The 21,478-nt window shown below is 36.5% G+C and overlaps 1 protein-coding gene and 1 pseudogene across 5 annotated transcripts in view; one reads left to right on the top strand and one right to left on the bottom strand.

Annotated features, from left to right (window-relative positions):
- Positions 1–21,478, bottom strand: part of MTMR3 (myotubularin related protein 3) — a 212,476-nt gene that overhangs the window by 143,877 nt on the left and 47,121 nt on the right. The window lies entirely within an intron of this gene.
- On the top strand, positions 133–20,219 carry LOC119519303 (annotated as a pseudogene).

Here is a 21,478-nt window from a genome sequence, read left to right as displayed (position 1 = left end):
GATTTTAGACATTCCTACATGGATTTAGTCAGTCTGACCTTGCCTCAAAACCAAGTTCAGCCCTTCTGGCTCTCTGAGAAGCACCACGGTGGTTGGCAAGAACAAGCGGCTTACAAAAGGTGGCAAAAAAGTAGCCAACAAGAAAGTGGTTGATCTATTTTCTAAGAAAGATTGGTATGATGTGAAAGCACCAGCAATGTTGAAAATAAGAAATATTGGGAAAACACTAGTTACAAGGACTCAAGGAACCAAAACTGCATCTGATGGCCTTAAGGGTCGTGTTTTTGAAGTGAGCCTTGCTGAGCTGCAGAATGACGAAGCTGAATTTAGAAAATTCAAGCTAATTACTGAGGATGTGCAGGGCAAAAACTGCCTAACCAACTTCCATGGCATGGATCTTACCTGTGACAAAATGTGTTCCATGGTCAAAAAATGGCAGACCATGATTGAAACTCAAGTTGATGTCAAAACTACCAATGGTTATTTGCTTTGTCTGTTCTGTGTTGGTTTTACCAAAAAATGTAACAATCAGATTCAGAAGCCCTGTTATACTCAGTACCAGCAGGTCCGCCAAATCCGGAAGAAGATGATGGAAATCATGACCCAAAAGATGCAGACAAATGACTTGAAAGAAGTGGTCAATAAATTGACTTCAGACAGCATTGGTAAAGAGATAGAAAAGGCTTGCCAATCTATCTAACCTCTCCATGATGTATTTGTTAGAAAAGTAAAAATGCTGAAGAAGCCCAAGTTTGAATTGGGAAAACTCATGAAGCTTCACAATGTTCTGGAAAAGCTACTGAGATGAGACAGATGCTAAAGTGGAATGAGCTGATGGTTATGAGCCACCAGTCCAAGAAATCTGTTTAAAATTCACACAAAATAAAGTCTTGTTTGTGGAAGGAAAAAAAAAAAAAACAATGAAGTTCAGGCATTTTATTAGCTCTGTGATCTTGAGCAAAACACTTTTCTTACTCATGCTTCTGATGGAAACAGTACTATCTACCTCATAGTGTTATTGTGAGGATTAAGTGAGTCAATACACAAAAGCATTTAGAAGAGTACCTGGCACTTAGTAATCACATACATCTGTATTAGCTATTAGCAATAATATCTTCTTGTGTAACAATAACTAATTATACCAAACATTCTCTAGGTATCTGTACCCTGAGTTCTCAAAAGAAACAAATTATCTCCTCTACTCAACATGTGCACAGAATTAATGGAGGATAAACCAATATACATTTAAAAAAAAAAAACTCTTAAAAGATCTTCACTATACAAGTATCCATTTATCAGTTCACAAGAGAACAGCAGTTAAAATACATTTGCAAATAAAGCTCTGTTTGAATACTTCAATAGAATATGTTTAATAAAACTAGTCTAAAAGGACATTTAACATTCTTTTGTTATCAAAACCAAACTCCAAATAAACACCATCATTTCACACTTAATGCTAGTATTTGCATAGCCAACCAATGGGCTATGTACTCTTTGTGTAATATCTCAATTAATCCTAACAGGGTTGAGGTAGGTACTACTTATCCCCATTTCACTATAACAGCCCCAAAGATTAAGTAACTTGCCCAAAGTCAAAGAGCTAGTGAGTTTTTCAGTTCTAAAATACCGAGGCAGAAACCATCTTTGATACTCTTTATGCCATAATACCTATTACTACAAAAATGGACACCTCACCATGATTTTACATGATCATTTGCATGCCCTAGCTTCCTCCTGAAAGGACAAGATTTTTTTCCCCATCCTCCAACCATTACAATGTAGAATAAAGTACTGAAACTTAGATATTTAGATCCTAATTTATTATAAATTTATGAAAAAATGCAAATATAAAAAAAGAAAATTCCAGCAGTTACACTTACAAGAGAAACATTGAGCACCAGAATACCCAGACCAGGAATCAGGAATACCATTTGCCAGTTTTCATTGGGTTAGATGTGCACCAAGAGCTTTGGTGTCCTGATTTAATTTTCACACACAAATGTATTCACTTTCATAGATATTATAAATAATATCTATGTCCACTTATCAACTGCCCTAAAATTGTGCACCATTATTATATGAGACAATCGGTAGGAGGTTAAATGTGGCTGAACAAGCACCTCTCCCAGAGGTGATGGCAAGGGTCAACTAAAAATGCTTGTCCTGTGGGTTTATACTATTATTTTTACATGCAAAGGACAAGACTATCATTGACAGATTCAAGTCTGCGTAATACCTCTCAGTTAAAAGATTATGTTAATTAAGCTACCTTGGCAGGTGATCTCGCTGCCCTTCTCCCTACGTGGGAACCTGACTCCCAGGGGTGTAAATCTCCCTGGCAATGCAGGATATGACTCCAGGGGATGAATCTGGACCCAGCATCATAGGATTGAGAACATCTTCTTGCCAAAAGCGGGGGGGGGAGCGAAATGAAACTAAATAAAGCGTCCATGGCTGAGAGATTTCAAATGGAGTCGAGAGGTCACTTTGGTGGGCATTCTTACACACTATATAGATAACACTTTTTAGGTTTTACTATATTGGAATAGCTAGAGGTAAATACCTGAAACTACCAAACTCCAACCCAGTAGCCTTGACTCTTGAAGAAGGTTGTGTAACAACGCAGCTTACAAGGGGTGACAGTGTGACTGTGAAAACCCTGCAGATCGTACTGTCTTTATCCAGTGTATGGATGGATGAGTAGAAAAATGGGGACAAAACCTAAATGAAAAATAGCGTGGGATGGGGGGGTGAATTGGGTGTTCTTTTTTTATTTTTATTTTTTATTCTGATTCTGATTCTTTCTGGTATAAGGAAAATGTTCAAAAATAGATCAGGGTGATGAATGTACAACTATACGACGGTATTGTGAACAGTTGACTGTACACCATGGATGACTGTATGGTGTATGAATATATTTTTTTTTCATACAGTTGATTTAAAAAAGAAAAAAAGGTTAAAAAAAAAAAGGAAAAAAATATGTAGTGCCCCCTTGAGGAGCCTATGGAGAATGCAGGGGTACTGGCCTACCCCACCTCGATGGTTGCTAACATGACCACAGACATAGGGGACTGGTGGTTTGATGGGTTGAGCCCTCTACCATAGGTTTCACCCTTGGGAAGACGGTTGCTGTAAAGGAGAGGCTAGGCCTCCCTACAATTGTGCCTAAGAGCCTCCTCCCGAATGCCTCTTTGTTGCTCAGATGTGGCCCTCTCTCTCTAGCTAAGCCAACCTGAAAGGTGAAATCACTGCCCTCCCCCCTACGTGGGATCAGACACCCAGGGGAGTGAATCTCCCTGGCAAAGTGGAATATGACTCCCAGGGAGGAATGTAGACCTGGCATCGTGGGACGGAGAACATCTTCTTGACCAAAAGGAGGATGTGAAAGGAAATGAAATAAGCTTCAGTGGCAGAGAGATTCCAAAAGGAGCCGAGAGGTCACTCTGGTGGGCACTCTTACGCACAATTTAGACAACCCTTTTTAGGTTCTAAAGAATTGGGGTAGCTGGTGGTGGATACCTGAAACTATCAAACTACAACCCAGAACCCATGAATCTCGAAGACAATTGTATAAAAATGTAGCTTATGAGGGGTGACAATGGGATTGGAAAAGCCATAAGGACCACACTCCACTTTGTCTAGTTTATGGATGGATGAGTAGAAAAATAGGGGAAGGAAACAAATAAACAAACAGACAAAGGTACCCAGTGTTCTTTTTTACTTCAATTGCTCTTTTTCACTTTAATTATTATCTTTGTTATTTTTGTGTGTGTGCTTATGAAGGTGTCAGGGATTGATTTAGGTGATGAATGTACAACTATGTAATGGTACTGTGAACAATCGAACGTACGATTTGTTTTGTGTGACTGCATGGTATGTGAATATATCCCAATAAAATGAAGATTAAAAAAAAAAAAAAAAAAGATGCTATGGGCCTAAGAGTCATTCCCAGGGAACCTCTTCTGTTGCACAGATGTGGCCTCTCTAAGCCCACTTAGCAGGTAAACTCACTGCCCTACCCCCTACGTGGGACCTGACTCCCAGGAGGGTAAACCTCCCTGCCAACGTGGGACATGTCTCCCGGGGATGAGTATGGAGCTGGCATCGTGAGATTGAGAAAGGCTTCCTGATGAAAAGGGGGAAGAGAAATGAAGAAAAATAAAGTTTCAGTGGCTGAGAGATTTCAAATGGAGTAGAAAGCTCATTCTGGAGGTTATTCTTATCCATTATATAGATATCCCATTTTAGTTTTTAGTGTATTGGAATAGCCAAAAGGAAATACCCGAAACTGTTGCACTGCAAACCAGTAGCATTGATTTTTGAAGACAATTGTATATAACTATATAGCTTATGTGGTGTAACCATGTAATTGTGAAAACCTTGTGGCTCACACTCTCTTTATCCAGTGTATGAACAGATGAGTAGAAAAATGGGGACAAAAATTAAATGAATAATAGTGGAGGATGTGATGTTTCAGGTGTTCTTTTTTACTTTTGTTTTTTTTTTTTTTTTTTTTTGGAGTAATGAAATTGTTCAAATATTGACTGGTGATGAATGCACAACTACATATGATGGTACTGTGAACAACTTATTGTATACTTTGGATGACTATACAGTATGTAAACATATCAATAAAATTGAAAAAAAAAAAAAAGATCATGTTAAGATACTAGAAGAGAGTATGCCTGGTGGCAATAACCCAGTAAAATACAAGGAGAAGTCAGCAAGATGCATTTGTATTTGGTTGAGAAGCCTAAAGACACACTAAAAATTCTCATATTCAAATCTAAGCTAATATGTGAAATATGTTTCCAACTGTGAGATGCATCCAAGAACTTTGGATATAAAATTATCCTCAATATTAAGCCATTAAAAACTCATAATAACCTATGGTTATGTAAGAAAATGTAGTTATTCTTAGGAAATAAACTCTCAAGTACTTAGAGGCAAAGAGAAACAGTGCCTTCAACTTACTCACAAATGCCTCAGGAAAATACGCAGAGAATGATAAAGCAAATGGAACAAAATGTAAACAACTGTGAAGGACACTTAGAAGTTCCTGGTATTATTTCTGATTTTTTCTTGTTAAATCTGAAATTGTATCAATGCAAAAAGTTATTCTTAAAACTCTGAAACAAATATGACAGATGATTAACATGTGTCGAATTAGGCTGTAGGTACATATAGATGTCTATTTTCCTTATTGGAGAAAAAAATCTAAATAAAAAGTTACACTCTAGTCCCAGATAAAGCATATTCTGACCACAAGGAAGGCTCCATACAACTACCCTAGAATGATGCTATCAATCATCTGAATCACATAATCCACCTTGCTCACTTTCCAGGTCTCCCAAGCAAACTTGTATAACTTGGCTAATAGATTAAGCATGCCAATCCAAGGGGTCTATTAAATTTACAGCCAAACCAAAAAAAAAAAAAAAAACGGTTTCTGAAAGGAACTTTTACTAAAAACAAAGTCACTAAGGTGATCGTCAAAATAGTGGTTATTTCTTGGATGTAAGAATAGTAGGAGGAAACTTTGAGGGGTGGCAGAGAGCTATAATATTCTCTCTTAATCTTAGGGTAGTGACGTGGGTCTACAAACATGTAAAATGTCATCAAGCCTTAATTTAAAGTTACTACACTTTATTATATGTATATTATTTCTAAATTAAAAAAAAATAAAAGAACATGGCTGAAGTGCTTTCAAGATTCAAATCCAAAACACACACTGCAATATACTGAAATAGATACACCGGCACTCAGATTTATAACCAGGCCCTGTAATCTTCATTAACAGGAGTCTGTCTAGCCCTAAGATATATTTTTTTAATTCTTTTTTTTAAAAGAATAAGCATTATAAAACTTTGAGTAGAACATGCACAGTGAGATTAAAGTACACAACACTGTTTTACAAAATGGCTAGAAACTAGATTAGACATACTCCCTTCTACCATCTTTGTTTCAAATATGGAGGGAATTTCCCCCTTATTTGAGGGACAACAGAAATAGAAAATTATGTATTAAAATATAGCTTTGGAAAAGAAGAAATTCTGTATCATACTACATATTGTCTTTTATTCAAAGCAATGTCTCTGTGTACAGGACAATATAAACCAAAATCAATGTATGTAATGGTTAACACTACCATGAAACTAACATTTAAGAGGCAAGGATGGAAATAGATAGGGGTAGATCAGATACTGTTATCTTCCTTCCACTGGGCTGTATCTCATTTCAGAGATTGAACTATAGTTAACCTTGTTGTGTCAGTATTTCCACTAAAGAATTTAACCCAGCAATATTCTTAAATTATAACACTGAAGGAAAATTACAAAGTCATCTTCAGAAGCAAACCTCAACATTAGGGAAATGCAAGATGTTTAAACTAACATCGCTTAAAGTTAATCATTTTGAAGTTCACCTTCTTAATAACAAAGGGAATTTAACATTAGCTCAAAAGTCCACCTAAAAGTTCTGGGAATGATCATTTATATTAAATTCTATTAATAGGCAAAACTAATGTATAGTGATAGAGAGATATGATTAGCGGTTGGCTGAGGCTGAAGGGAGAAATGGCTGCAAAAGGACACAAGGAAACACTTTACAGTATCAGAAATATTCTATATCTTGGATTCAAGTGGTGATTTCATTAGCATATATATTTGTCAAAACACATCAGATAAACTTTATTGTGTATAAATTACACCTTAATAAAATTGACTTAAAAAGTAAATACAGAAAAATATATAAAAGAAAACTACAGACTAATCTCTCAAATATAGAGGCAAAAATCCTCAACAAAATACATGCAAATCCAATCAATCAGCATATTACAAGAATTATACACCATGACCAAGTGGGTTTTATTCCAGGTATGCAAGAGTGATTTAAACACAAGAAAATCAATTAATGTAATATATCACATTAACAGATCAAAAGGGGAAAACCACATGATCATCTTGATTGATGCAGAAAAGGCATTTGACAAAATTTAGCATCCTTTTTGATCAAAACACCTCAAAAGCTAGGAATAGAAGGAAACGACCTCAACATTGTATGAAAAACCCACAGCTAAAACTGTACACAAAAGTGAGAGACTGAAAGCTTTTCCTCTTAAGATCGGGAGGCAAAACAAGAATGCCTACTATCAACAGTGTTATCCAACATTGTGCTAGAAGTTCTAGCTAGAGCAATAAGGCAAGAAAAACAAATAAAATGCATCAAAATCAGCAAGGAAGAAGTAAAACTTTCACTATTTGCAGGCGACATGATCCTATATTTAGAAAGTCCCAAAAAACTTATGACAAAACTACAAGAGCTAATAAACAAGTTCAGCAAAATGGCAGATACTAGATCAACACAGAAAAATCAGTAGTGTTTCTATACACTAATAATTAGCTATGTCAGGAGGAAATCAAGAAAGAAATTCGATTTACAATAGCAATGAAAAGAATCAAATATCTAGGAATAAACTTAAAAAGGATGTAAAGAACTTGTAAACAGAAAACTACAAAACACTGCTAAAAGAAACCAAACACCTAATAAATAAACGGAAAGACATTCCAAATTCATGGACTGGAAACTTAAACATCATTAAAATGTCAATTCTACCAAAATTGATTTGAAGATTCAATGAAATACCAATCAAAATTCCAATACCCTACTTTGCAGAAATGGAAAAGCTAATCCACCACATTTATTTGAAAGGGTAAGGGGCACCAAACAGCCAAAAACATCTTGAAAAATGAAGCAGGAGGACTTACAAATCCTGGCTTTAGAACATCTTATAAAGTTACAGTGATCAAGACAGCATGGTACAGGCATAAAGATAAACATATTAATCAATGGAATTGAATTGAGAGTTCAGAAATAGACCCTCAGATCTACAGTCAACTGATTTTTGACAAGGCTCACAAGTCCACTCAACTGGGACAGAATAGTCTCTTCAATAAATGGTGCTGAGAGAAATAGATATCCATAAACAAAAGAATGAAATATGGAAACCATATATCTGATAAGACTGACATCCTGCATATATAAAAGAAATTCTACAACTCAACAACAGTATTACAAACAGCCCAATTATAAAATGTGCAAAAGATATGAAAAGGTATTTTTCCAAAGAGGAAATACAAATAAGACACATGAAAAAAAAAAAATGTTCATTGTCACTAGCTATCAGGGAAATGCAAATCAAAACCAAGATGAGATACTATTTCACACCAATAAGAATGGCGGCCACTAAACAAACAGGAAACTACAAATGCTGGAGAAGATGTGGAGAAATTGGAACTCTTATTCATTGCTGGTGGGAATGTATAATGGTACAGCCACTGTGGAAGACAGCTTGGCGGGTTTTTCAGAAAAACAGGTATCAAATTACCCTACGATCCGGCAATTCCACTTCTTGGCATATACCCAGAATATTTGAAAGCAGTGGCACGAACAGACATTTCTACACCGATGTTCACAGCAGCACTGTTCACAATTGCCAGGAGATGGAAACAATCCAAGTGTCCTTCACCAGATGAGTGGATAAGCAAAACGCGGTATATACATACGATGGAGTATTACACAGCAGTAAGAAGGAACAAAGTCCTGAAACATATGGCAACATGGATGAACCTTGAAGATATAATGCTGAGTGAAATAAGTCAGACACAAAAAGAGAAATACTGTATGTTACCACTTCTATGAACTCCCTGAACAATATAAAATCAATGTCTTGGTTTTGAGCCCTGCCCTTCTCTGTTTTATGTTCAGTGAAATTCCAAAAAGTCAGTCAGTCAGTCAGTCAGTCAGTCAGTCAGTCAGTCTGTCTGTCTGTCTGTCTATCTATCTATCTATCTATCTATCTATCTATTTATTTTGCTGTTTTTGCTAGCCCTGTCTCCTCTCTGCCAGGCTGACTGCTCCCAGGTTCTCCAGTGTCTGGTCTCAGTCTATCTATGTTTGGACTTTTTGATCAGCAGTCTGAGTTTTCAATAAGAGCTGCAACTCTAGTTCCCCCTCCTGGTTCCCACCACCAATGGCCTCTCCTCCCATGGGACTCAGCCTGGCAGGGAGGGATGCAGGTCCTCTGGCCATAAGAACTTACAGATTTTCCTGATCTCAGCTGTTCCATGCATCCGTGAGTGTTGTATGAAGTATGCCCAAAGTCATATTGCTCTGCGGTGTCCAGTCCACGCATTTCCTGGCTTTCTACCTACTGCCCTGGAGGAGGACACATGATGCAAGCTTGACCCTGAGCAGAACACACTGAAACACTGACTGGTAGAATTTACTGGCCAAGAAATATATGAGACTCATACAGTGCCAGAACCAAATTTAGCTCCAGATACACAAAGGTGACTGTGAAACAGGACCAGTCTCTGAAGAGCTGACAGATATCCAAATGGAGAAATGGAAGTATCTTCATATAGACTGTAGTGTGAATGCATAACTATGTGATTATACCAGGAACCACTGATTGTTTACTTAGGATGGATTGTATGGTGACTGAATAAAACTGTTTAAAAAATAAACAAGAAGATACAAGTGATGGACAAAATGTGAAGAGAGGGATGTACCTATTCACTATTGGTAGGGAAGTAGAATGGTAGGGCAGTGTGGTATTTCCACAGGAGGCCAAGTATAGGGTTGCCATATGTACTGGTTTGTATATATTATGTCCCCCAGAAAAAGCCATGTTCTTTGATGCAGTCTTGTGTGGGCAGGAAATGTATTGGTGTTGATTGGGTTGGAGACTTTTGATTAGATGTTTCTGTGGAGATGTGATCACTCAGCTGTGGGTAAGATCTTTCATTGGATAATTTCCATGAAGGTGTGGTCCTGCCCATTCAGCATGGGCCTTGATTACTTTATTGGAGCACTATATGAGCTCAGACAGAAGGAGCAAGCTTGCTACAGCCAAGAGGGTCACTTTGAAGAACGCACAGGAGCTGACAGAGGAGCTTCAGCTTACGGAGACATTTTGGAGACTGCCTTTGAAAGCAGACTTTTCCTCCAGAGAAGCTAAGGGAGAACAAATACCCCAAGAGGAGCTGAAGCCTAGGGAGGAACATCCTGGGAGAAAGCCATTTTGAAACCAGAACTCCAGAGCAGAAACCAGCCATGTGCCTTCCCAGCTAACAGAAGTTTTCTGGATGCCATTGGCCATCCTCCACTGAAGGTACCTGATTATTGATATGTTACCTTGGACACTGTATGTCCTTAAAACTATAACTGTATAACCAAATAAGCCTCCTTTTATAAAAGCTAATCCATTTCTGGTATTTTGCATCCTGGCAGCATTAGCAAACTGGAACACCAAATGATCCTGAAACCCATTATTAGGTATATACTTTGAAGAACTGAGAACAGGGACATAAATGGACATATGCACATGGGTATTTATGGCAGCAGTATTCACAATCTGCAATGGATGGAGGTGACCTAAGCATACATCAACTGATGAAAGGAACGGCAAACTGTGGTGTAAGCATACAATGGAATATTGAGTGGCTGCAAGAAGGAATGAAGTTGTGAGGCATGCAACTAGATGAATGAACCTTGAGAACAACATGTTGAGTGAAATAAGCCAGAAAGGAAAAGTCTATATTATAATGCCTCACTAATATGGATTAAATATAATGTGCAAACTCTGAGAAATGAATTCAAGAGCATCATTATCAGGGGAAGACTTATTGTAAAGGTTCCTGGATTGTAAGCTCTTACAGCAGTCACATCTATTCCTGAGTTGTTATGGTTATTTCTAAATTCTGAGATGCTGGGATCATTGGGTACAACCTGGTCATTCCCTGGAATTTCAGGAATCTGTGTGACACCTGAGACACAGAGCTAGAGTTCTTCAGCTATAAAAGTCAGTATTACTCCATACAGCAACTGTTAAAAAAAAACTGAAAAAAGAGATCAGACTTCAATTAGAGATAAGAATGAAGTTGATCTGGTTAGGACTAAGGCAAAACAGACTAAAGGGTAAAGGATGATATTGGTGGTGTTTTAAAACTTAAACTTCTATGTGAGACCAAAGGAAGAGACGTTTATTTGCTGCAAAATTTATATTTTCTGTAGTACCTATCTAATTTAACTTGTAGGGTCAGTTTATTCAAACACCATAATTACATGGAGCCTTGAATAGGGAGTGAGAACTGGTTAGTTTATACAGGTTAGCGTGATGCACCAATTCATCCCAGAGTATTTTGGGAAGAGAATAAAAAAATATTTGCAAAGCCCCCTTGAGGGACTAGGGGAAAATGTGGAAATAAACTTCCCCACCTGGGGAATTCCTGATATTCTTGCAAGCATTAAGGACTACCAATTTAATAGGCCAAGCCCTCAATCTTGGGGCTTGCCCTTATGAAACTTATTCCTGCAAAGGAGAAGCTAAGCCTACTTATAATTGTGCCTAAGAGTCATCCCCAGGGAACTTCTTTTGTTGCTCAGAAGTGGTCTCTCTCTAAACCAGCTCTGCAGGTAAACACTGCCCTTCCCCCTACATGGGACATGACTCCCAGGGGTATAAATCTCTCTGGCAACGTGGGACATGACTCCGGGGATGAGCCTGGCCCTGGCATTGTGGGATTGAGAAAGACCAAAAAGGGGAAGAGAACTGAAACAAAAGAGAGTTCCAGTGGCTGAGAGATTTCAAATAAAGTCAAGAGGTCATTCTGGAGGGTATTCTTATGCATTATATAGATATCCCTTTGTAGTTTTTAGTGTATTGGAATAGCTAGAAGGAAATATCTGCAACGGTTGAATTGTAATCCAGTAGCCTTGATTCTTGAAGATGACTGCATAATTATATAGCTCTTAATATGTGACTGTGTAATAGATAAGAAGGAAAAGAAATACAAAAATAAATAAATAATATGTGTGGATAAGGGGTTTGGGATATTTTGGGTTCTTTTTATTTTTATTTTTATTCTTATTCCTTTTTTTGGAGTAATACAAATGTTAAAAAATTGACTGTGGTGATGAATGCACAACTATATGATGATGCTGTGGACCACTGATTGTACACTTTGGATGGTTAGCTGGTATGTGAATATATCTCAATAAAATTGCATTTAGGAAGAAAAAAAAATCAATGTCTTATAGTACAGAATATCGGGGACCTACTGACAGACAGAAGCTAGTGAGGGAGAATGATGATCTAATATGTTCAGGTATGTTAATGATGGTGAATTCAAAGGTATGGGAATAGATAGGGGTGATGACTGTTTGTTAAAGAGATTATAAGTACCAGAGCTGCACTGAAGGCTAATAGAATTGAAAGGGGTTGTTGAAAGGCATGTATCCTATAAATCAGCAATACAAATATAGACAGGTGCTTACATGATATACTTCTAAGGTATGATACTAGTACAGAGAGTTGACAACAGAAAGATATATAGGAAAAATCTACCTATTGCACATTAGGGACTATAATTAATAAGAATACCATACTATTGTTGCTGATATTCTCACAAACATTGAAGACTGACAATTTAGTAGGCAAGCCCTCAATCTTCAGGTCTCCCCTTATGAAGCTGGTTACTGCAAAGGAAAGAATACGCCCACTTATAATTGTGCCTAAGAGTCTCCCCCAGAAAACCTCTTTGTTGATCAGATGTGGCCCCCCCCCTCTCTCTCTATGCACACTCAGCGGGTAAACTCACTGCTATCGCTCCTACATGGGACATGATTCCCAGGGATGTAAGTCTCCCTCTCCCTGGAAATGACTCCCGGGGAGGAACCTGAACCTGGCATCATGGGATTGAGAAAGACTTCTTTGACCATAACAGGGAAAAGAAATGAAAGAAATAAAGTCTCAGTGGTGGACAGATCTCAAATAGGGTCGAGAAGTCATTCTGGAGGCTATTCTTATGCATTATATAAACACCCTTTTTTAGTTTTTAGCATACTGGAATAGCTAGAAGGAAATACCTGAAACTGTTGAACTGCAACCCAGCAGACTTTTTTCTTGAAGACCACTTTATAACTACATAGCTTACACTGTGTGACCATGTGATTGTGAAAACTTTGTGGCTCCCACTCCCTTTATACAGTATATGGACAGATGAATAGAAAAATGAGGACAAAAGGTAAGTGAATAATAGGGAGAGATAGGAGGTATGGGATGTTTTGGGTGTTCTTTTTTACTTTAACTTTTATTCTTATTTTTTGTGTGTGTGGTAATGAAAATGTTCAAAAATTGCCTGTGGTGATGAATGCACAACTATATAATGGTACTGTGAACAACTGACTGTACACCATGGATGACTGTATGGTATGTGAATATATCTCAGTAAAATTGAACTTTAAAAAATGGAGTGATGAGTATTATACAACTAATTTATGATAATGTGAGACATGGCTGGATTACCATGGACATAAGATATGCTATATGAACTTAGGAACCCCCTTCTTCATAAGTCAAGCCCTTGACCTTGAGGCTTGCTCTGGTCAAACTTACGTTTGTAAGGGGAGGCTAAGCCCACCTACAATTATGCCTAGGAGTCACCTCCAGAGAACCTCTTTTGTTGCTCAAATGTGGACTTTCTCTCTCTAAGCCTAACTCTACAAATAAATTCATCACCCTTCCCCAAACATGGGACAGATGAATGATTCTCCCTGGAGACACGGAACACAGATTCCAGGAATAAGCCTGGCCCTGGCATTCAGGGGTTGAAAATGCCTTTTGACCACAAGGGGGAAAAGAAAGGCAACAAAATAAAGTTTCAGTGGCTAAGAGAATTTAAATACAGTCAAGAGGCTGTCCTGGAGGTTACTCCTAGGCAAGCTAGATTTGCCAAATGACCACCATATGATAAGCCCAAAACAACAGTAGTCCCGATAACCCTAAAGAATACCCAGATCCCTATCTGAGACTATAAAAGTCTCACTCACTAAGTTTATTCTTCAGAAACTTAAATCCTCCAGAGAACTCCTATGCCAGCTAAGTCCCCAAACCCAGAGGTAATAGCCTCTTCAAGTACATCAACCAGGTATGTCCCCTTTTCCCATAAAGTTGATGCCCCTTTTCAATGTGAACAAGTTAGGGTGGTCACTGCCTAAACATCCCTGAAGATTGGGAAAGTGATTAAACTAGAGGAAGGGATAGCAACAGAGAAGACGGAAATTAAAGGATTATGAATACTGAATCTCTATATAATTTTCTTTTTCGTAGTTGCTAGGGTATTAAAATAGCTAGAAGGAAAGAATTGAAATGGTGGAACAGTAACCCACAGCATCCTTTGAAATTTGCTCTATAGCTACTTGTTAAATTGTAATTTGAAAGTTATCACCTTTTCGTATATTTATTTTACAATAAGGAAATAACTGAAACTATGGTACTGTAAATCATAACTTTTTTTTAATTTTCTATACAATTACTTGTTAAATCATACTTCGAATGATACTACCTTTTTGCATATATGTTATATTTCACAATAAAGAAATAACTACAACTGTGAACTGTAACCCATAACATACTTTGAAATTTGCTAACTGCTTATTAAATTGCACTTGGAACAAGTTATCACTTTTATGTATATATGTTATATTCTATAATAAAAAATATGATCAATAAAAAATAACCTTATGTGAAACAGGAAAAAAAAGAATTAAAGAAGAATACAAACTCATACCCTATACAAAAGTTAACTCAAAATGGATCAAAGACATAAATATAAGAGATGTAAATATAAAACTTCTAGAAAAAAATGTAGGGAAGCATTTTCAAGATCTAGGGATAGGTGGTAGTTTCTCAGACCTTAAACCCAAAGGCCAAACAATGAAAGAACAATAGATAAATGGACTCCTCAAAACTGAGTATTTCTGTATTTCAAAGGACTTTGCCAAAAGGGTGAAAAGGCAACCAACTCAATGGGAAAAAATATTTGGAAACCATACATCTGATCAGGGTTTGAATATATTATAGAGAATCCTACAACTCCATGATAAAAAGACAAAAAACCTCATTTAAAAATGGGCAAAGGCACCCTGAGTACCTCTTTGTTGCTCAGATGTGGCCCTCTCTCTAACTAAGCCACCTCGGGAGATGAACTCACTGCCCTCCCCTCTACATGGGACCTGACTCCCAGGGGTGTAAATGTACCTGGCAACGCAGGATATGACTCCTGGGGATGAATCTGGACCCGGCATCGTGGGATTGAGAATATCTTCTTGACCAAAAGGGGGATGCAAAATGAAACAAAATAATGTTTCAGTGGCTGAGAGATTCCAAATGGAGTCGAGAGGTCACTTTGGTGGACATTCTTATGACCTATATAGATAACACCTTTTAGGTTTTGATGTAGTAGAATGCCTAGAAATAAATACCTGAAACTATCAAACTCCAACCCAGTAGATCTGAACTCTTGAAGACGATTGTATAACAATGTAGCTTACAAAGGGTGACAGTGTGATTGTGAAGATCTTGTGGATCGCACTCCCTTTGTCTGGGGTATGGATGGACGGGTGCAGAAATGGGGACAAAGACTACGTGAAGAATAGGGTGGGATGGGGGGGATGATTTGGGTGTTCTTTTTTACTTTTATTTTTTATTCTGATTCTGATTCTGATGTAACGAAGATGTTCAAAGATGGACTGGGGTGATGGATGCATAGCTGTGTGATGGTGCTGTGAACAGCTGATTGTGCAACCATGGATGGTTGTATGGCACGTGAATATATTTCAGTAAAACTGAATTTAATTAAAAAAAAAAAAACGGGCTAAAGACATGAACAGACATTTTTCCAAAGAGGAAATACAAATGGCTAAAAAGCATATGAAAAGATGCTCATCTTTACTGGCTATTAGGGAAATGCAAACCAAAACCACAAGATAGCATTTCACACCTACTAGAATGGCTACTATTAAACAAAGAGGAAACTACAAGTTTTGGAAAGGATATGGAAAAATAGGAACACTCATTCACTACTGGTGGGAATGTAAATTGGTACAGCCGTTGTGAAAGACAGTTTGACAGTTCCCCAGAAAACTAAGTACCGAGTTGCCTTATGATCCTGCAACCCTGCTACTCAGTATATACCAGAAGAACCGCAAGCAGGGATGTGAATAAACATTTGCACACCAACGTTCACAGCAGCATTACTCACAGTTGCCAAAAATGGAAACAACCTAAGTGTACATCAACCAAAGAACGGATAAACAAAATATGGTATATACACACAATGGAGTATGATTCAACAGTAAGACGGAATAAAGTCCTGAAGCATGCGACAACATGGGTGAACCCTGAGACATCATGTTGAGAGAAAAAAGTCACAAAAAGACAAATATTGTATGATCTCGCTAATAGAAGTAATATAATATGTAAACTCATATTCATAAATCTGAAATATTCATAAATCTAGAATATACAGGAGATAGAATAAGGCTAGAGAATGGGCAGCAGTTGCTTAATATGTGCAGAATTTTTAACTAGGTTGAATTTAAATGTTTGGAAATGAATAAAGGTGATACTAGCACATTATTGTGAGTATAATTACCAGTGCTGAACAGTGTGTGAATATGGTTGAAAGTAGAAGTTTAGAGTCATGTATGTCACAAGAAGGAAAGCTAGAGGTTAAAACGTGACCGTGTAACACCGTGAATCTTGTGGTGGACAACGACTGTGATTATCGGTACAAATATTTAAAAATGTTCTTTCATGAACTAGAACAAATGTACGTCACTATAACAAGGAGTTAATAATAGAATGGTATATGGAGAAAATGCACCTATTGCAAACTAAGGACTACCAGTAACAGTAATATTTTAATATTCTTTTCATCAACAGTAACAAATGTACCACACCAATGCTAGAGGTCAATAACAGGGGGGAGATAAGGAGTATGGGATGTTTGGGGATTTTTTTCCTTCTTTTTTGGAGGGGGGATTAATGAAAATGTTCTAAATTGACTGTGGTGATGAATGCACAACTAAGTGATGATACTGTGAACCACTGATCATATATTTTGGATGGATTGTATGGTATGTGAATATATCTCAATAAAACCACATTAAAAAAAAATAACAACAGTGGAGTTAGGGTACCATAGTATTGTGAATATGATTAATCTCACTGAATGGTATCCTTGAGAGTGGCTGAGATGGAAAAGATTATGTTGTACATACGTTCCCACATATAAAAAAAGTGAAAAGAAAGAATAAATGAACAACTAAAAAGACAATTACAAATAATTGAATGCAATACATGATCCTGGATAGGACCTAGCGAGGAAGGGCAAAGGACATTATTGGGGTACATGAAAAAACTGGAATATAGACTAAAAGCTTTCTGTCAATGTTAAATTTCTTGAACTTGACAACTGCAATTAAGGTGCTTACATAAGTGAGTATCCTTGTTCTTAGGAAATGTTCACGGCAGTAATAACCATTCAAAGAGCATGTTATATATAACCTACCTTCAGGTGTTCAGAAAGTGGATTAATAGACAGATAGATGGATTAAAAGAGTGATGGAAAAACAGAATGCTGGCAAAAGTGACAAAATGTTAAATTTCGTGGACCTGCATATCTGGAGGTGGGGGGTATGCTGGAGTTCCCTATATGGGGTTTTTATTATTTTTGTAACTATTCTGTAAGTCTGAAAGTATCTCAAAATTAAAAGTTACAAAAAACCAACAGAATAATTTTCAAAAATTAATGATTATTCATCATTAATAGCACTGAATTATATATTTGAATGAGGTTACAGGGGAGAATTTAGATTGCTTACATGTCACTCATATCAAACTTAAAAAAAAAAAATCCATGGCACTGCACAACACAGTGAACCGTAAGTTAAACCATGGACTATAGTTAATAGTACAATTATAAAAATGTGCTTTCATCAATTATAACAAATGTACCACACAGATGTGAGGTGTTTAATAATAGGGGAGTATACGGGAATACTGTATTTTACGCATGATTATCCTGTAAATCTACAACTTCTCTAATTAAAAAAAAATTAGTGATTACAGAGGGAGGAGGTTGGGCGGTAGGAGAGGGGAACACATGGATGCAAATTATTGGTAACTTTCTAGTCCCTGGATTGAGTGGTGGGTTCACAGGTATTCGTTATGTTTTCCAATTTTATACCTAAGCATACATATTAGCATCTTGTACATTATATTATATATGTATATAAATACATATATATAAAGATAATAAAGTTAAATTTTAAAAAAGAAAATACCCACACATACTAACTCAGGCTTTGAAAAACGACTGGGAAATCAAATATAAATCAAATAAGAAACAGACTCACAGAAATTATTTCACTGAAAGAGACATTAAAAGGCTAATGGTATAGAACCAAATTTATATGCTGCCGAGTCAGTTGGCCCTCACCCACTCTATACTCCACACCCCTCAACCACTTACTTGCCCAGTATTATAAGCATTTCAGTCAATACAGAGCTTCACTTAAGTGTAAGGGATACCTTCAAAGATGACAAGTCTGAATAAACAGACAACACACAATAACAAATGCACTCTCCTAAAGCTATCATACAAGAACCTAAAATATAAAATCCCCTACAATACATAAGAGAAAAAATAAACCCATTCAAAAATACAGACAAAAGATAAATAATGGCAAGTCACAGAAGAAGAAATACAAATGTTATACATACATAAGAAAATACGCTCTACCTCATGAGGGATCAGAAAAAAGAAAATTATAATAATGAAGATAAATATTTCATTCAACAGACAGGCAAAAAGTAAGATATTGGTTAATTTAAAGTATTGACACTGGCATGGAGAAACGACTACTTTTGGCGCTGGTAAAACTGTTACAGCTACTTTAAAGAGCATTTTGGCAGTATACTACAATTACATCTATACATGCCATATGACTCAGCAACTCCTCTTGTTTTCCTATATCTTAGAGAAACAGACACGAGTACTCAAAGGCATGTTAAAAAAAAGTTCACTGAAACTGTTTGTAAAAGCAAAAAACTGACAACCTAAATATCCATCAATAGGGGAATACCTAAATGAAAAACTGTAATATTTAAATAAATTATATGAAATTATGTTCATATTATGAAATGAAATGTAAAATTTAAACAAAGTATCCAAGACATAATGCTGAAGAAAACTGTAAAATGTAGAAAGAAATATACATTATGATTTAAAAAAAAAAAAAAAAAGAGTAAGAAAGAAAGAAAAGAACAAATGCCACATATTATTTGTGGGTACATACATAAATTAAAGGCATGGGGGAAAGCCTGAGAGCAAAAATAAAACTGATTAGAGTGATTAGTTCTAGAGAAGATGAATAAAGACCAGGATTGAAAATGATGGTTAAAGGTAAGCCTTATCTTAAACATCTTAATATTTTACTAGAACTTATTCACATACTTGTATATTGAAAATTAATTTTGGAAGGTGCTGATACAAACATTAAACTGATGTACTACATTTCCTTCTCTTAAATAGTCTTACCCTTAAAACATTATTCTCACTTCTCCTAAGTGTGGCTGTGCCTACTGCATGCACACCACACTACATGCTGCTTTGGAAAAAATCAATACACAAATTTTCTCTCTGACAAACTTAAATTATACCACTAAGAAAGAATAAAATGACCCTCTAACACACCTCAAAATCTGGAAGAGGAAATGAACAAATGAAAACAAGAATCAAAAAAAAAAAAAAATGAAAACTATAAAACACTGTTGAAAGAAATGAAACACAACCTAAATAAATGGAAAGGTATTCCATGTTCATGGAACAAAACACTTAATATTGACTGGAATTACTACAAAACTGATCCGCAAATTCAAAACAATTCCTATAAAATACCAGCTGGCTTTTCTACATATGCTGACAAACTTATCCTAAAATTCTGACGGAAATACAGGGGATGTGGTTCGAACTGCGTACCCCATTTGGACATGTTCTTGGTCTTGTTCTGCATTCTTGAAGGTGTGTACCCATTGTACACAAGATCTGTTCAAGATATTACTTCAATTAAGGTATGGCCCAACTAAATCAGTTTTGGCTTTAATCTGGATTACTGAAGTCCTTTATTCTCAGATTGAAAATCAGATGGAAAGAAAAGCCACAGGAAGTGGCAAGAAGCTGGAAGGTAAAAGAACCAGGAGGAGACAGGAAAAGAACACCAACTGCATTGCCATGTGTCAGAAAAGCAAAGGAACCCCAACAATTGCCGGCAAGCCAGAAGATAACCCGGACAGGAAGCAAGCCTTCTAGCCTGTCAAACTGTGAGCCAATAAATTCCTATATTGTTCAGCAAACACACTGTTTTATATACAAAAGGCAAGAGACCCAGAAAAGCCAAAATAATGTTGAAAAACAAGAACATGAAAGACTTAAAATTCCCAATTCCAACACCTACTGCAAAACAACAGTAATCAAGACGGTGTGGTACTATCATAGGGGAGACACAATAAATCAATGGAATAAAATCTATGATAAACTAACTTTGACAAGGTTGTGAGGACAATTTAATGGGGGAAAGAATAGTCTTTTCGACAAATGGTGCTGAGACAACTAAATATCCACATACAAAGAATGAAGTTAGACCCCTATCTCCCACCATATGCAAAAAAAAAAAAAAAAAATCACAAACCTAAATGTAAGAGCTAAAACTATAAAACTTTTACCAAAAAACACAGCAGTGAATCTTCATGAGCTTGGATTAGGCAATTAGGCATAAGTGACTAAAGTTAAAGTAGTTAATTACGATATCATCAAAACTGAAAATTTTTATACTTCAAAGTGCACCAAAAAAATGAACAGACAACCTCCCACTCAGGGAAAAGGAGCAGATGAGTCTTAATGAGGCAGTACCTTTTTTTTTTTTTTAATTTCCTCATTTCTCTTTCCATTCCCTGTTTAGGAGCAAAAATAGTTTAGAAAAGTCACAAAATGACAGCTACAGCTTTCAACAACAACAACAAAAAGAACTTGCAATCTCTAAGGAGTGGAAGAACTAGATTTCCAGAATATAACAACAACAACATAATACTCAGAATTCAGTTCTCAACAAAAAATTACAAAACAAACAAACAGGAAAATAGACCACTAAGAGGGAAAAAAGGATCTGCCAGAAACCATTCCTGAGGAAACTGATATATTTGAACTAGTAGTCAAAGACTTTAAATCTACTGTCTTAAATGTTCAATATGCAATAGGAATCCATATACAAAGAACTAAAAGAAATTAGGAAAACATTGTCTGAACAAAATACAGAAAAATTTTTAAACACAACCAATGAGAAATTTTGGAGTAATGGAGTACAGTAATTAAAATGCAAAACTAAATGGATGAATTAATCAGCAGATAAGGACAGGCAGAAGAAAGGATCAGCAAAGATGAAAACAAGACAACTGAAATTATACAGTGTGAGAAACAGAAAGAAAAAATAATGAACAAAAATGAACAGAGAGTGACTGACCATGAGAAATCATCGAGCATACCAAAATAAACACCACGGAGTCCCAGAAGAA

The sequence above is a fragment of the Choloepus didactylus genome, chromosome 23 (assembly GCF_015220235.1).
Source record: "Choloepus didactylus isolate mChoDid1 chromosome 23, mChoDid1.pri, whole genome shotgun sequence".
Lineage (NCBI taxonomy): Eukaryota > Metazoa > Chordata > Mammalia > Pilosa > Megalonychidae > Choloepus > Choloepus didactylus.
Note: the sequence above shows the minus strand (reverse complement) of the source record. Positions and strands in the feature narration are given on the sequence as shown.